Below are 8,329 nucleotides of genomic sequence, written 5' to 3' on the forward strand. Positions count from 1 at the left end.
TTCTATATAAAATAATATTATAGCTTTTCTATGAATAGATGACCAGTGTTTTTCATATTCTTTGGATTTAGAATGACCATTTTGGAACTGTTGTCAACAATGCATATTTTACAATGCTTCTTAGCATTATCAGGAGGAAAGTACAAATCAAATTTTAAACTGACATAAAATACACATAATTGAACAAACAGCCCTACAAAGTGAAACTATCTGGGAACTAGAGTCGGACACAACTGAGTGACTGAACTGAACTGAACTGAACAGGAAAATTATCTTGGTTAGATACAATCTGATAGAAAGTTTACAACACGTCAATTCTATGTATAGCTATATGCCTGGGACTTACTAACACCAAATAAAGTTCAATGAATGTTTCAGGAGGAGGAAATACCTTTTTATGTCTCTAACAATTCACATTTTAAACAATTCATTTCAATAACACTAATTCTAGCCTTACTTGAATCAACAAAAATGCAGTATGGGAAAGTAAGCATACTTACCTTGCCACGTGTAAATAATTACTAGCATGAGCATCTGGGGAGATAGTTTCTCCACACTCTGACTGACTGCCACTGACCTGCTCCTTCTGATTTCCTTGATAAAATCAGATTGCAAAGAAAGTGGAAGAACTGGAGCTATTTCCATGGTATCAGGCTTCATGACATCAGGTTCAACAGGTCCCTAATCCTTAAGAATAAAACAAGAGGGTAGAATTCTTAATGTGATCTCTCATGTCAATTGATGTTTTATTTGGTATGTTAACTGGAGGCTTATCAATCCTAATCCGTGCTTTCAGTTCAGTTCAGTCACTCAGTCGTGTCTGACTCTTTGCGACCCCATGAATCACAGCACGCCAGGCCTCCCGGTCCATCACCAACTCCCGGAGTACACTCAAACTCATGTCCACAGAGTCGGTGATGCCATCCAGCCATCTCATTCTCCGTCGTCCCCTTCTCCTCCTGCCCCCAACCTTTCCCAGCATCAGAGTCTTTTCCAGTGAGTCAACTCGTCGCATGAGGTGGCCAAAGTATTGGAGTTTCATGGCATCTGGTCCCATCACTTCATGGGAAATAGATGGGGAAACAGTGGAAACAGTGTCAGACTTTATTTTTGGGGGCTCCAAAATCACTGCGGATGCTGATTACAGCCATGAAATTAAAAGACGCTTACTCCTTGGAAGGAAAGTTATGACCAACCTAGACAGCATATTAAAAAGCAGAGATATTACTTTGCCAACCAAGGACCGTCTAGTCAAGGTTATGGTTTTTCCCGTGGTCATGTATGGATGTGAGAGTTGGACTGTGAAGAAAGCTGATCGCCAAAGAATTGATGCTTTTGAACTGTGGTGCTGGAGAAGACTCTTGAGAGTCCCTTGGACTGCAAGGAAATCCAACCAGTCCATTCTAGAGGAGATCAATCCTGGGTGTTCATTGGAAGGAATGATGCTAAAGCTGAAACTCCAATACTTTGGCCACCTCATGCATCTAGTTGACTCACTGGAAAAGACTCTGATGCTGGGAGGGATTGGGGGCAGGAGGAGAAGGGGACGACAGAGAATGAGATGGCTGGATGGCATCACCGACTCAATGGACATGAGTTTGAGTGAACTCCGGGAGTTGGTGATGGACAGGGAGGCCTGGCGTGCTGTGATTCATGGGGTCGCAAAGAGTCCGACACGACTGAGCGACTGAACTGAACTGAACTGAAAGGTTTATCAACCCTGAATATTCATTGGAAGGACTGATTCTGAAGCTGAACCTCCAATACTTTGGGCACCTGGTGCAAAGAGCCGACTCAATGGAAAAGACCCCGATGCTGGGAAAGACTGAAGACAGAAGGAGAAAGGGAGAAGATTAGAATGGTTGGATAGCATCAATGACTCAATGGACATGAGTCTGAGCAAACTCTAGGAAATGATGAAGGACAGGGAAGGGTGGCATGCTGCAGTTCATGTCCATGGGGTTGCAAAGAGTCGGACACGACTGAGCGACTGAACAACAACCAGAGGCTTGCTTGATGGTGCAAAAATAAAAGTAAAGATCATTGCTCGCTAAGGAAATCTGGACTCCAGGTTGGGATCCTAGATTGTGGATCTCCACATTCTAAGCTATCTAACGGTCTGCTTTTCCAGTTAGCTTGTGGAAGCCTGAAATGGAGGAAAACACTGCTTATCCTGGGATAAATCTATTAGTATGTTGAAGAAAATGAAATAGCAGTTCTCTGAATGTTTGTTACTTCTTAATGAAATTAAATCCTCCCATATAAAGTATTTTCATAGTGTTAAATCCTTTCATTTTATAAAAAAGGTTTTTTTTTTAATGAAACACTAAATTTTAACTACTGCTGCTGCCTCATTTGTTAAGGGATTTGTACAAGGACATTTAAATAGTTCTTATCAATCCAACACCATGAGTGAGAAGACCTGATTCCTGGCCAGGAAGTGTCAGTAGCTCTACATTGCTTGCTGACACCTTTCCTATATTGTGTTCCCGCTTGCACACTTTTCTTAGTGACCTGTAAAGGAAAGTGATGTGTAAATGCTACATTATTTGGCTCAGAGACATTGAATATCTCTTGGTAATTTTCCCTAATTAATGAGCAAAACTGATGGTTTTGGCCCTAGAGTCACTACCCTGACCTCCTACTGTGTTCCTTGGAGGCCCTTTCTCTGCTTCAGATTGACCTGTAGAAGCTATTAGCTGAACATCCTCTTGAGTTAAACTTCATCCAGTTGGAATAAGCACGAACTGAACTGAACTGAACTGAAAATATCCCAAGAAACTTACTATGCTGTATAGTAACAGTTTTGAAGTCATCTTGCTTACCATATTAGAAGCATTTATTCTTTGGGGAGAAAGGTGTTCAGTTCTTTTTAGGTAATTAACATTGTATACTTAAGTTGTTAGTTAGCTCTCCTTTCTGCTCATTTATTAATTGAATAAATATTCATTCGTAAGGAAGTGTGCATTAGGTACTGTGCTAATAGATAAGGCTATGGACATGCATATGGAGAAGTACCTAATGGAGAGACAGGCAGGTAAATTGAGTAGAGTAGTTGAATTTGAGAGTAGAATTATGCCTTTAGGAGGGACACCTGAGCCAGGAAAGATCTGTGGAATTACAGCAAACATCATATTTGCCAAATTATAACTCTTACCCTTTTAAGGATCTAGACTGTGAGATTCTGAGGAAAGCTGAAGATTTTTTCTTAAATAAAAGAGCCAAATTTTTGCATATTATTTCATGTATTCACCTTGAAACCTCATATATTTCAGGGTTAGAATTCCTGGTCTAAAGACTTAATTTTCAGTCCAAATTAGCTCTGTAGTATAAATAGCCTACCCTTTTTCTTATTATAAAACCTTTTTCCCCCAGATTTTTAAGCTAAGTACTTTGTAATAATATTCTAGAATCTCACCCCACGTTTATGTTTTTCATAATGTACAGACTTTATTTACTACCTCGTTTTTTTCCTTGCTAGCCCATATGTCACAGCTGTGACTAATTCATATTTTGTAAAGTTTTAAAGTTGATAACTTTTGTTAACCTTTAAAAAGAAAGCACTTTGGGACTTCCCTGGTAGTCCAGTGGCTAAGACCATGCTCTCAAAGCAGAGGACCCAGATTTGTTCCCTAATCAGGGAACTAGATCCCACATGCTGCAACTAAGACCCAGGGCAACCAAATAAATAAAAGAAAGCACCCTGAGTTTAAATTATATTCCACCAATAACAGAATTTTACTTTTGCCTTATTTCCAATATTTTTTCTTGAGGTTTTTAGGTGCAGATTTTACCTTTGATTCTTTAAGATTAATTTATGACAAACTGTGGTTAAGTTGGTGCTTCCCCAATGGCTCAGAAGAGTTCGATCCCTCGGTGCGGGGGGAAGATCCCCAGAAGGGCATGGCTACCCACTCCAGTATTCTTGCCTAGAAAATCCCATGGACTGAAGAACCTGGCGGAGCTACCGTCCATGGGGTCACAAAGAGTCAGACACTACTGAGCACGCAGGCACAAATGTGCATCTCAGGTTATTAAATCGTTGACTTAATCCTCTTTACACTTTTAAATAAGAGTTATATACAGCACGTGAACGTTTCCCGCGTGCCGCCACGCGTGATGAGAAGCGCCCGAGGACTCAGGGATAAGCAGGGCTCAGAAGCTTCTGTCCCCGCAGGGGTGGCAGCGCAGCGCCCGCAGGTGCAGTGGGGCTGGGAGGCGGCAGGGTCCCGGACTCAGAAGAGAAGCGCAGAATTCCCTCTCCTGCCCCAGGCCTCGGAGGTCGCCCACTCAAGTACCTCATACCGCTGTTCTAACGATTTGATGTTTGTCATTTCACTTTATTAGAGGGATTCCTGAAAGGAGGAGCAGAGAGGGTCCCGGAGTTTCTTCAAGAACCGGCTAAGAGCCGGGGCCTCCGCGGGTCGGGGTTAGGCGGGAGCCCGAGAGGCGTGAACGCGGAGGACGCCGGGCCGAGGCGCCGAGGACAGCAGCGCGGCTCCCGCGGGCGCCGGGCCGCAGCGTTTAAATCTCCCGCCTCCGGCGGCGGGAGCCCGACACCTCCACGCTCCGGTGCGGAGGGGCACCGGCTGCGGGCGCGCCCCGGCGGCGGCGGCGGCGGCGGCAGGAACCGGCACCGGGACCGACCCCCGCGCGGCCGAGCGCGACCCGACGCGGCGGAGGACGGGCGCGTCGCGACTCCGGCGTCCAGGTGAGCGGCGGCGGCGGCCTCCCCGGGCTCCCACCCTGCGGGGCGGCGGAAGGGCCGCGCCCTCCCCGGACGGCCGGGGCCCGTGGTTCCCATGACGACGCCCCCGGGTGGCTGCGCCGGCGGGAGGCGCCCGCCACGCGCGCACGCGGTCTCTCGGGGCCTCGCCGGCCTGCCCGGTTCCCTTGGGGACCCCGGCCCCTGCGGCCTCTCTCCCGGACGAGGTCCTGGCAGAGCGCCTCCGGGCTTACTCCGGGCGCATCGGGCTGGCAGTGGTTTTAGGCTTGCCTGCGTCCCTTCGGGCCTGAGGGAGTCCCGCCCACGCTCCCCCCGGGGAGCGCAGGAGCGCCGGGGCCTGAGACTTGATTGAGTGGTTTCTCTCGAAGGTGGAGGTCGCTTCCATTAGAAGCAGATGCTCCCGGCCTTTAGGTGCTTTCCTGCTGACCTCCTTTTTATCTTGTTATTTTCCTGTCGTTATTTTGTAATGGGAATGTCTTCTTTAGAAACTAAATGGCGAGCAATGGGTAAAAACACAACCTAAGTAAAGGCGCGGTTTAAGACGAAGTGCGGCCGGCAGGAGCTGCCGGGAGTCCGGCCGCACAAATCCTGCAGCCCGAGGCCTTTATCCCAGCGCCACGGACCGCTCCTGGGCGGTCATGGAAACTCGGATCACCTGGTCAGTGCCCAAGTGCTGTCAGCAGTTATATACCTGATGCTCTGAGAAAGATGGAGAGGGGAGAAAAAAAAAAAAAAATCCATCCTGGCAATTAACCCGCGATGCTGTGGATTTGCCAGTAGAGGGGGTGGGGTTATTTTTCAAGTAGTAGATTATCTTGATGCACGGAGCATAAAAGCTATCGTAAGCTATGGATCGCTGTGGAATAGCTTATTGGGAAGATAACGTTTAACCGTGGTTTGGGTTTTTTTCTATGTATTGATTTATTTGGTTCTGACTCTGTTAACGTATTGTAAGGTGATATTCCTTTAATGATCTTCACATCAATATTTATGCCGTAGCCACAGGTGCCTCATCCTTTAGAAGGAGTTAATTATACTAATAATTTACTGGCCAAATAAACATCATCCAATGGTATGTATATATTTTTTATACGACCAAACTTTCTAGTCGCTTTTGTATTCGTCTTTGCCTGACATATCCAGTATTCTTTGAAATGTATGTATTTAATAGTGCAAAATTATTGCACATCTTGACGTTGAAACAGTTATGTGCAAGACATTGTTCTAATTAACAGTAATTAATGTTAGGGTTAGGTGGTTGCTCAGAGATCAGCCAGTCCAAAGTGAAAAAACTGCAAACATAAGACTGGTGGAAAACCTAGGGAGCCATATTTTTTTAGAAATATTTATTATAAAGCAATAAAATTTATACCAATGAACAAAATATCAAAATATTAAATATCAGATATAAAGCAGTATTGTTTTGTTCTACTGTACTGTCAAACTCTATTTCATTGTGTGGTAGTACATGCTTTATTAAAAATTTTTCCTTTTCCTTTGTTGTTGACCTCTCTCAGTACTCACTGTGCCTCCTTTAAATTTTTATTCTTTAACAACAACAGATGGTGTGTGTGAAAGACATTTCAGTATGTCTATGACTGGTAAGATTTCCTCATGTGAAGTGGCTTTTGTTATATAATATTCTTATTCCCCTTTTCCATTGTATTTTTCCTTCATCTTTTATGTGTTTCCTTTTTCCTGAAGTCAGACTTTTCGAACTTCTGCTCTCATCCAATATTTGCTTTCTATGTAATTCTTTATTGTATTATTATGATGATGATTTTCCCCTTGTTGACTCATTTGCAAATATCACTTTAGGTTTAAAGTTTTTTTAATGCATGAACTCTTGATTCAGCCCTTTTCTGTCCAGGAATTAACTTTATAGTACACTTACATGTATTTTAAATAATACATACATGTATATTAATTTCAGCATGGTTTGAAATAATAAAATTCTAGAAGCAGTCTAAATATCCGTCAATAATAGACCAGTCAAGTAGATTATAGTACATCCATACAAATGAAATGTTATATATTCATTAAAATTGTATTACAGTTACGTAGAAAATTCCATGTCATATTCTTTTACCCTCAGTACTGTACAGTCTCACTTTTATCCATAATCTAATGTGGCTGAGGAGATGCCTGAGGTCAGCATAAATAATTTAAACTGTAGGTGGTCCTCTTTTTTTGTCTAGATCCTAGTAGCATTCTTTCTTTACCCTTAAAATTCAGCAACATTCCACAGTATATCTTATTCTTGATAATTCTGTATTGATTTTTCCTGGAACACGATGAACCCCTTCAGTTTTCAGCTTTATATTCTAGAATATTTTGGCTTTTCCATATGTCTGTCTTTCTCAAGAATGTTACTTAGATTAGATCTCAATTGTTTATATTCCAAACCTGTACATCATTTTGTTCTGTCTAACCACTTTGTTTAAATCTAACCACCTTTATCTCATAATCTTCATTCTGAATGATCTTCCCAGGTTTGTCATCAGTATTATTAGTTTTACTGAAGTATCTATTCTACTTGCTGCTGCTGCTGCTAAGTCGCTTCAGTCGTGTCCGACTCTGTGCGACCCCATAGACGGCAGCCGACCAGGCTCCACCATCCCTGGGATTCTCCAGGCAAGAACACTGGAGTGGGTTGCCATTTCCTTCTCCAATGTGTGAAAGTGAAAGTGAAGTTGCTCAGTCGTGTCCAACTAGTAGCGACCCCATGGACTACAGCCCACCAGGCTCCTCTGTCCATGCAATTTTCTAGGCAAGAGTACTGGAGTGGCTTGCCATTGCCTTCTCCTTAGAGTTGTTTCTAATGTAGTTCTGAGTTCTCTGGTGTTTTTTTCTTATTTTTCTTTATATATTTAGCTTCCTTTAGCTCTTACTAAAAAAAAATCTCTTTTATGGAGTTTTGTTCCACTTATCTTCAGGCGGACCAGTTTTTCTTTAAACCTGTTCTTTGAAGCAATTTTTCAGATGTATGTATTTTTCCCCTTTCTTGCTTTATGATCCCTCCTTCTTTTCTTGTGGCTTCCCTGGTGGCTCAGATGGTAAAGCATCTGCCTGCAGCATGGGAAACCCGAGTTTGATCCCTGGGTTGGGAAGATCCCCTGGAGAAGGAAATGGCAACCCACTCCATTTTCGCACTCTTGCCTGGAAAATCCCATGGACAGAGGAGCCTGGTAGGCTACAGTCCATGGGGTCGCAAAGAGCTGGACACAACTGAGTGACTTCACTTTCATTTTCTTTTCTTGTAGTACTACTTTTTCATGTTATTTATTTTGCATGTTATTGTTGGAAAGAGCATTTCTGTTCTGGCCTGCTTTTTGCCCAAGAGTAATGGAAGTAGTTTATTATATAACCTTGTACCTTGGAATAACAGTTTCAGAGGCTGCATAGGTTAATGGGTACTTTATTGTGATCTCTTCTTTAGCTGGCTTCTTGGGGACAGTTTTTATATGCTCTCTTTAAGCAGTTTCCCTTAGCATGTGTAGTCATTGGTTCCAGAGGCAGGTGAATACTGATAAATCTTTGATTATTCTAGGGTACTTTTGTTTGCTGTGCAAGGTTCACTGCCAGCTTGTTGTTCTGTTTCTC

Source organism: Moschus berezovskii, chromosome 2 (assembly GCF_049115385.1).
Source record: "Moschus berezovskii isolate FMDL1 chromosome 2, NW_MosBer_1.0, whole genome shotgun sequence".
NCBI classification, from domain to species: domain Eukaryota; kingdom Metazoa; phylum Chordata; class Mammalia; order Artiodactyla; family Moschidae; genus Moschus; species Moschus berezovskii.